Raw genomic sequence first — 10541 nt, 5'->3', positions numbered from 1 at the left:
TATCAAAACCATCAAATGGCCTTTATTTATGTCTTCAATTCACCAGGATTTTAACGTTGACACTCGCCGGTCTTTGAACCAGTTCAATTCCTCAGAATATGCATTCTATGTACAGGCTGCCTTACTTCGTGCTACAGAACGCTCCGCTAAGAAGAAAATTAGCAAGCATACTACAGTTCCATGGTGGACAGCTGAACTTTCCACTCTGCGCAAAAAAGTACACAAAGCACGCAGAGACTTTCAACGGAGAAGGTACTGGCCTGAACCAGAAGTCACCAGACTAAAAAATATCTATAAAGGCCAGCGGAATGAATACGTAAATACAATTGCAAAACAAAAACTTGCCTCCTGGCAACACTTAGTTCACTCCACAGGAAATTCTGATCCCTGGGGTCTATTATATAAAATTAGCAAAAACAAGTATCACTCTCATGAAGTGTACAACACTGTAGTGAACAACAACACAGAAACCACTAACTGGAATGATTCAGTTAACGCCATCCTGGATCGCTTGCTTCCCCTGGACGATCTCACCACAGAAACTCCAGAACAAATATCTATCAGGAATAGTAACTCAACCTACCACTCCTCATATGCAACAGATCTCTTCACTCTTCCCGAGCTAAAGCTGGCCCTAAGCAAAATAAATATTCATAAATGTCCGGGTTTAGATCTTGTGGAAAATGCTGTAATTATCAAATTTGCTGAAATCTTTCCAGAAATACTTCTAACTATGTACAACAAATGTCTTACTGAGGGGATATTTCCAAATCTCTGGAAGGTAGCTCTGATCAAAATTATTCACAAGCCGGACAAAAATAAATCTGATCCCAAAGCATACAGACCCATCTCTCTTTTGGCAAACCTTGGCAAACTATTTGAAAGACTGTTAGCACCCAGAGTAGCAGATTTAATTGAAGGCCAAAACTTAATGTCTCCATCCCAATTTGGCTTCAAGAAGGGAAAATCCTGTGAAGACGCCTTGGTCTCTTTAGTTAACCACATATCAGCTTCGAGGGCTAAATATGAAATGGCCATATTCATTGACTTCGAGGGAGCTTTCGATTCCCTCTGGTGGGAGAGCGCTCTCAATCGTCTTACCAAAGCCAAGTGCTCTCAGCAACTATTCCAAGTTATTAGAAGCTACTTCCAAAATAGACTCGTCTAAGTAATCTCAAAACAGCAATCTCTCTCAAGGACCATCTCAAGAGGATGTCCCCAGGGATCAGTTCTGGGGCCCCTCTTCTGGAACATAGTTCTGGACAGCTGGCTCACGCAAAAACCTGACAATATCTCTGCCTTCGCCTACGCCGATGATTTGGTTCTTCTAATTCCAGGTCGATCACGTCTGCAACTAGAACAATCAGCCAATATAACTCTTTCTCAGCTAATCAAGTGGTCAAGTATACATAAACTGCGAATATCTGCCACAAAAACAAAACTGATGATTTTTAAAGGCAAGTTAGATTATAGAAGACCTCCAAATGTAAAGATAGACGGAAAGCAAATCCCTTTTGTTCCTGAATTAAAACATCTTGGCGTAATTTTAGACGACAGGTTAACCTTCTCCTCTCATATTAATCACCTCGCCTCGAAGATTAAGAAGTTCACTGCAGCAGTTATCCGAATTTCCAAATCGGACTGGGGACTAAACAGGAAGACTCTCTTACTATATTATACAGCAGTATTCGTACCGATAACAACATATGCTTCGGGAGTCTGGTTCCATAGAGCCGTTAATGTTAAACTCCGTTCCAAGCTCATCTCCATTCAACGGATTATGCTGCTTGCCATGCTCCGGGCCTGCAGGACAGTGTCCTCTGCTGCTCTGCAGGTCCTTGCTGGAGTCTTACCACTAGACCTGCATGTAATTTTCAAAGGACTATGCTATCGTCTAAAGCACGGAGTTCCCGGCGAGATTCTCGGCATCTCATGCAACTTAACTGCTAACATCATAGACGAGAAACGGAGAATCTGGAATGAACTTATCAGTGTGTGGCAATCACGATGGGATTCCAGTACTACTGGTCAAGTCACCCACTCTTTTGTTCCTGCAGTTACCTTCCCTCTCAACAAGAGCGTCCGCCAATGGTTTTCTCCTAGCCTAACAACATCGTATATACTTACTGGGCACGGCTCCATCAACTCCAAACTATTTCAATTTGCCTTGTCTGACACCAATCTCTGCTTGTGTGGTGCTGAGGAAACCTGGACGCACATTCTGTATCGCTGCAACCTGTACCACGATGACAGAAATACATTACAAGCTGCTGTCAGCAACTTCTCTGAAGGAAATGAAGTGGCGCTGACTGAAAATTCTCAATCGTTCTCAGCTCTACAACAGTTCTGCTCTGCTGTTTTCACTAAAAGAAAGCAACTCTTCTCAAGTTTATCAACAACAAGGAACCAACCCAACACCTGCAATGTCTATAGCCTCTTGAAACTGATATCGCCTGCCATCTATTCTCTTTTTTTATTTTATTTTTTTTTTTTTATTAGCTGGTACCCCAGTTTGGGCAGCTGTGGATACAGGATTAGCTAACACCCATTGGTATATAGCACTACCTTCCGTGGGTGCGGTTTTCGTTCTTCCTAGGATAGGAAAAGACTGCTGTCTTGTGGTTCCTGGGACACAAGTAATACTTCTGATTAATTACGTGATGTGATTTGCTCTGTGAACATGATACATGTTCATCACACCTATAACATTGTAATTAACACGATTATATGTATATATCATTGTATGTATCATTATATATTGTATCATATATATATCATTGTATATATATATCTATGCATGTACATAGCGGATTTGCCAGTTTCTGGCTAGGGGCCGCTTGCTGTTCTTTGTTAATAATAATAAAAAAAAATAATAATAAGGCCTCATCTTGAGTACTACAAAGGGTCTGGAGGCTTTCATTTTAGGATGATCTGCTTGTAGAGGAGCAGAGAAGAGCAACGAGATTAGTGATGAAAACTAAAGGGTGATCTCATCAAAAAAGCTTGAGTTCTTGAAATAAAGAACTGAAGACAAGGCATCTGAGATGTTTAAGACTTTGAATGAATTGAGCAAGCTCACTGCTGATGGAATTCCTTGCTCAGACTACACATGGAGCATACATTCAAATTGGGAAAGGACCGTTTCAGAATAGATGTAGTCTAAAGCCAGCGGGTTTTTATTGTTGGAACAATCTTCCATCTGTTGGGGAAGTGGGTAATTTGAACAAATTCAATATGAATTAAAAATAGTATTTGAGGAGATGGGCAAATGTTAAACATTTGCTTGATCTTGGCAAGCTTTAGAAGAGCACTTTCTTGTATCATCTGCCATTGATACTAAAGGTCGGTCTGAAAAGTAACTGAGGAAGCTGTCCTCAGTCAATTATTCTCATGTACGATTAATGGAGAAACTTTCATCCAAATACATGCCGTAATCTAACCTTAATGGCCCATATGAACAGCAATAAATTACAAAGGTAAGTTATTTGCACTGGGAATGATTGTCAGGTTCTTCCTGAATAGATTTATAAGAGATGGAATGATCTGCTTTTAATAGCAATTGTTCCTATATGGAAATCCACAAATGCGTGTGGATTTGAGCTTATGTTATTGTAGACAACCCTGGAAATATACCCATCTTATCAAATTCTTGATATAAGTCGTAAATAACGCATCCGAGTTGTCTGGATATGCTATTTAACACCATGTTCAGTGAAAGTATATGGCCCTATTTCATTAGGATTATCATCTAAGTTGGTTTGAAAAACTATTCAATTTTTCGCACAAAATTTATGCTTTTCAAAAGATGTTGGCCTTATTATGAAGGAAGACAGGGATGGAGTGCTTATAGATAAGAGCCAACCGAATTGAAGGCAGAATCAAATATACTGAACTAATTTCAGAGTACAGGGGTAAATTCACGCCTCAAAATCCTATGAAAGCTGTAAGTTCCTTGCGTCCGTTCTTTTCCACTGTTCTAAGTATTAATACATCTACACTAACTTAGCTGTGTTCATAGATTTTTTTCCAATTTCGGGTTGAAATTAAGTTCTCCCAGACAGCAAAAGGAAAGTCAGAGCAATAATCTTGCTAACTGGACTTTCTACGACCAAACGAACATCAAGTATAAAATTTCAAAGGACGAAGTAAGCGCTTGAATATCATTGAAATGGAGAGAAGTTAAATAAGTCTGCTCAATCATGCTCTGTTAGTTGCTCTATCGATTTTAGACTGAAGAATAAGCTTTTGACAGCTATTGTATCTTGGATATAGTAATCCAAGAATAATTAGTCCTATTAGCTTTTAAAGCTCAGTATAATATATCTAAGTTCTTACTTTTGCTTCTTCATAGAGGGGAAAGATTAGACCCTAGATGCAAGGTTGCCGAATTGAGAGATTTAAAGTGTGGCGAGTGGAATGTCGTGTAGTGTTATGTTCTGTTTCTGACCAATAAGTCGTTGGGCCATTATTATTAAGACCCACACTTTACCACGAGGCAGGTCAAGTACCCAGTAGTTTAAGTACTCTGGCAGGCCTTGCCACCTAATTTCCAAGGATTTCGGTGACAAGGCCTACATAAAAAAGGGATAAAAACTTGAATTTGGAAAAGGCCGAAAGATATTGAGAAAGCGGTTGAATTTAGACGTTGATTAGAGTTTGGTGCCATTGTTAATGGGGACTATAAAGTAGGCATCCCAAAGCGGTCATTGGGAACGAGTGGCAATGGCTGGACCTTATAACAATGTTTAATTAACAACTATGGACGATGGCATCTATGTGCAAAGAAGTGTGCAAATGGAAGCTAGTAGCTCTTGTTCTTTTTCCCTACATATACTTGAACTACAATGAAAGTAGAATAAAATATAATTTTCTAGAGATATATGTGTCACCAATGAAAGTAAAATTAAAATAAAAATAGATGGAGAAGTTATTAAACACAAAATGCCGAGCCTAGTTGAAGAAAAAAGAATGTTAAGAACCTATATAAAAAAAAAAGAAAAATTAAGTAGAATTAAATCTGAATTAGTGCCGAATTAACAGGCCAATCATATGTACAAAAGCTGAAAGAAAAAGAGGGGAGGGTAATAGAGATAAAAATTATAAAATAAAAATTAAAGAATTAAAAATTAAAAATTGGTACATAGATCAGGTATTTCATCAGGGGGCTACACCTGATCATGTACCAAACACTGTTTCTATGCAAACTCATGCTGATGGAGAAGCTATAGAAATGAAAGTTATATAAAAATTATTTTTTAAAACTACAGAAACATGAGTGAGGTAGCCCCAACGCAGTGTATTTAGATTAATAAATTAAGTAACGTAGTGTATTTGGAAACAATTTGAGTCCATAGTATGCAAGAATGCAGTTTAAATCCGAAGTATGTAAGTTAAATAATAATAAATAACAAGGTAGCGGTATAGAAAAAGGAAGCATTGCAAAGTAGGGGAGAATAAGGAAAGTGAGAATGTCCGAATCACCCTCGTATTACACTAATAGTTCAACGGACGGAAAAACGAAGAGTAGAAAGATGTAAAGAGAAGGAAAAGAGTTTAAAGGATACTAGGCAAGCCGGCTGTATAAGTACCCAACCTCATAGAGAGGGTCTTGGCTGTGAGAGTGTTAGTGGAAGTGGAAATTAATACCGCTAGCTTGTAGTGTATATTTTGAGTGATTGATATATGAAATATGATATAAAATATGAAAAGGAGAAAAATTAAATACCTGTGATATTTGGCAGAAACAAGTTGAGTGAAATATAATCAATAAACGAAGATAGAAATATGCGATCATGATTGTAAGGTACAATTATGCGAATATGATTAATAAGAATGGAATGTTAACAGAGGGAAAACTATGACAACGATGGTGGAGTTGCTCAGAAGAGAAGAACTATGGGAGCCCTCTGTGGTCAAAATAAAATTGGACATAAGTAATTACTGATAATATTAAATTACGAAAAAAAAAAAAACTTAGGAAGTGAAAGAACACGAACATCGTTCTAATAGAAGTCATTATGTGTGATCACTTTCCAAGTAGTGGAAATACCACCATTCAAATGTAAAACTATACAGGTATCGAATTAACCCTAATCAAGGTGGAACTGAATTTTTCTTTAATGTAATCAGAGAGATTTTTTATAATAAAATTTAAGAAATGAATAGGAATGTCATTATTGCGAAGTTTGGTATAGAGATCATTTAAAGCACCAGCGAAAAGTGATTGATTGCTAGTAATATTAGCCAAACGGATAATTTGTGTGTAGATTATATTTTTATGAACCTTAATCGAAATGTTCGAGTTCCAATTTGTTAAATAGATAATATTAAAATTAAATTCTCTTCTTTTGTCGAATAGTTCCAAATTATGACGAAGAGGAGGACTATTTAGAGTAATACTTAAATCTAGAAAATTTGCATGTCGGTTGCCATGGTTTTCTTTATTGAGAGTGAGTTCAGTTGGATATATGGATTTAGCAATATTTTCAAAATGAATGTTGAGAATAAGAATATCATCAACATAGCGGAATGCATAAAAATTAAGGTTCGGGTTGTTATGAATATATAGATGTTCGTAATAATGAAGAAATAGATTGGATACTATGCTAGAAATTTGTGAACCCATGGGAACTCCTATGGATTGTTTATAAGCATATTTACCATCGTAAATATAATTGTTTAGAATACAGAGGTTGATGTAGTTATTCCAAGTAACCTCATCTGTTGATATAACGTTTTTGTATGTGAAGAATAATTGAGGAAGTACATTAACGATCAAGTGATGCGGTAAGGAGGTAAATAAGTTGGTGAAGTCATGTTTCAATACTAAATATGCTGGAATATGTATTGGAATTGGAATTAATTTTAATGATACTGTGGTTATTGTTAATGATCCAAGTGGAAGGGATATTAATAAGAATGGTAGTTAACAATTTGAAAAATTGTTAACTACCATTCTTATTAATATCCCTTTAACTACCATTCTTATTAATATCATCCAGGTTAACAATTTGAAAAATTGTTAACCTGGATGATAACAGCCACTTTTTTTGGCACTAGTGATGAATCTGAAGCCAACTGGATGTTTATGGAATTTGGCTTCGAGGGGTATTGTATATTTACAAGAAGGAGGATAAATAGAGTTAGATTTGGATTCGGAGTTATCCATCATGGGACAAGTGAGACATCGTTTATCTAAACATTTTTGAAAAAATAAATTTTGGTTTAAAATATGTGTATTGTACTCGGGTTGGTTAGGGTTAAGGGAATGATTCTCCTGTTTAATCTTTAACACTACATCCTCAGGAGTGGGATGTAGCGCAACACGTTTTCTAGCTGAACTAGGGGCAACACAGTGCTGACTCGCCGTATTATTAAAGAGACGTAGTGCATGACAAGTGGGGTAAAAATTAAATAGGGCAAATTGTGTTAGCAACGAATCCATCTAAAGGGAAGGAGTGGGGATTACATTTAAAAGTAGCCACGCGCAAAGCTGCAGATAGCTAAAATTAAATGAAATACATGAAATATGAAAACGAAGAAGTGGAAGGAAAAAAAAGAAAAAACAAGGAAAAACAGTACGTGTACCTGAATGCGCAAAGCAGCAAAACAACTAGGCTCGGCATTTTGCGTTTAATAACTTCTCCATCTATATTTATTTTTATTTCATTGGTGACACTTATTTATATACATGTATCCTGTTTTGCTGCTTTGCGCATTCAGGTACACGTACTGTTTTTCCTTGTTTTTTCTACTTCTTCGTTTTCATATTTCATATATATATAGATATGTTTCGGTTGTCGATTACAACAAATTCGATTAGTTGGCATTGGAAATATATCTCCCAGATCTGACCATAGAACGCACTAATCCCAATAGCCACTTACAAACCTGAAGAGGGAGGTTATTATTAAAAAAAATAAAGTCAAGAGACCACTAATTTCCGGATCATTAAACTGGGACACATTTAGCAAAACAACACAAACGTTATTAGAAACCAAACAGACTATTAAAGAAATCTAATCTTCCCTTGGTGTATTTATATACTTTACCGGCTAATAAATTTTTTAATGAAATCCTGGCTTCTAAAATCTGGAAAGAGTACTTTAAACCAAAACTCAAATGAATTTTTATTAAATCACAAAAAGCATAAATTGTTGAGAAACAGTTCTACAAATAGACGGTCATTGCTTCGGCCACAGACCGTCGTACTTTTATACGGTCATTCCAAAGGAATGACACCTATAGATCTACAGGATTCAAAGGTCTAGTAGAGGAGAGTACCAGACTATGCCAAAAACAACGATGGTTCGATTCTCCTAGGAATCAACACAGGCTAGTGGTGGCAGATGTGGTGAGTGTTCGTAATACGCACTGGACCTTTTATACCAGTGGAGAACAGTGGTACTGTTCTCCACTGATTTATAATGATTTTCAGTTATAAATTTATAACTTAAAATCATTTGAGTCAGCGTGGACCAACATTTGACACCTCGTGGAATCAGTGCCACATTGAATCTAGGCTGATGAGAAACCATGCAAGTTACCTAATATCAATGGAATTGACCCATTTCAAAAAGTTGAATCAAATGAATATGACTCACGACGGATTAAAGTCTCACCTTCCAACATTTTGCTAAGGCGGAAACAAACACTCAGCAATGTGGACCATCAGGCAAGACATTGACAACTCATACAATGCAGGGCTCTTCCCTATTCTACGGGTTATTTTATCTAACGGATTCAAGAATTGAATTAGTCTTTCGCCGTATCTGAATCCATCGTTTGCTCAAATTTAAGTCTGAGATTTCTGTGCCCTAGCATAGTTCATACCCCAATACAATAGATTTTCTCAATTGTCTTTCTCTCATCACACAAGCGACAAGGGTCTGCTCTTTCTGCAGCACACAAGTCAAACAATTTTCCCCGCAAACAAAATTAAATTTCCTACTAATTGACGCTGGGAGATCGCGATGGCAGACTAAGCAAGCTAATAGAAGTGTTCATAGTTTCAGGTATACAAAACCCCATAAACTACTAAATTTAAACAATTCTACAAGTTGTTCATTTAAACGAGTCCCTTGTGAAGACGTTACATGCATTTATGCAAACTTTCCAAGCTGATTGACTGTATCGAAGTGATTAATGAATAAACTGCTTAAATTTCTTCAGATAAGGTTCAACTCAAGGTTAAAGTTGGGAAGATTGTGCATACCCACGGATCTTTGCAAGCAGAAGTTTGTTTGTTATTTGGTTTTTAGGAGCATTAGCAACTAAGGCCATATTGCTCCGGGAATATATGCAGTGGTATTCCCTCACCTTTCCGCATCCTCCGTATTTGGTGGTCACGGGCTCGAGCACCGGTCTAATCAAGAAGCGTGTGCCACGCACTGCTGTTCCTGCGCACGGGGCCGCCTGCAAGCAGAAGTGATCGGACGTCTATCTTCCCCACTGCTTCACCTCAATTGGAAGTTCAAGGCATAATTTGCTGTTGCACCGTACACTGAAGATTACGGACGGTTGTTTTCACATCAATCCATCTCGATTGGAGCGTTAACTAACCAAACGTTTTCACTAGTCAAAACGAAAGTCAATTTATAAACGTTCTACTGCGAAACGAAGATCGGGTTTTGCGAATGTCCAGCGTATTCCTGTCTGCTCGAAGAGTCTGTAGAACGGAATTCAATCTAACGCAAAGTTGGTGTTTAGCAGTCATGGCGAAAGAATGGGCAGAGCTAGATGAACCGATTACTTCTAGTCGCAAAGATTGGGTATGCACAATATTATAAAGATTAACCCAACTAACAGCCCCTCAAATTCTTTCCTAAATTTAAATATTGCTGCCCCCCACACACGTACAAAATTGTATCCGATGAGGGGGTAATACAGCCATCGAATACAGTTTAACTTTGAAGATTCAAGCTTTAAATACAAACATAAGAGACGTTGCAAAAAATATGAGGGGTTTACAAATAAATCAAATCGCACAGGTGTTGAATCAAAATAAAAATATTGAATCAAAATTAAGATGGTTACCAGCAAAAGTCTAAATTCAGTCGTCACTAACGCCATGGCACAAAAATGTTCCACAGAAATCACGGGAAATAAAGAAAGCGTACTTATCTCGATGGAAGATGATGATGTCCACTATTCTCGCAGGAAGATCGGCAGAGAATCCACCCGAAGAAAATAGGAAAGAGGCTGAAGTTCTGTCACGAGAGCAAATCCTGATACCTAGCAGAGGATGGCAGTTCACAGAAGTGACTCAAATCATACTTAGTCTAAGCCTTAGACCAAGTATGATTGGCTATAAACACTTGAATATAAATGCTATCTTTGAGATGTTAAGTCGATATTTCAGTGCGTGTCTTCAAATCTGTCTATAATAAAATCTTCGGAAAGATTGAGTTGTCCAAGAGACTTCGTATTGAGGCTATCACATAAGGTGGAAAATTACTGCGTCCCATGGGAAACTTCCAGAAAATTGATCAAAGAGTTGATATCATCGTAGATACCATTAAGTAGCTCAAGTAATTAGCTTA

This window comes from Mastigoproctus giganteus, chromosome 14 (genome assembly GCF_048544385.1).
Source record: "Mastigoproctus giganteus isolate SK-2022 chromosome 14, ASM4854438v1, whole genome shotgun sequence".
In the NCBI taxonomy this organism is placed as follows: domain Eukaryota; kingdom Metazoa; phylum Arthropoda; class Arachnida; order Uropygi; family Thelyphonidae; genus Mastigoproctus; species Mastigoproctus giganteus.
This window is presented reverse-complemented; position numbering follows the sequence as displayed.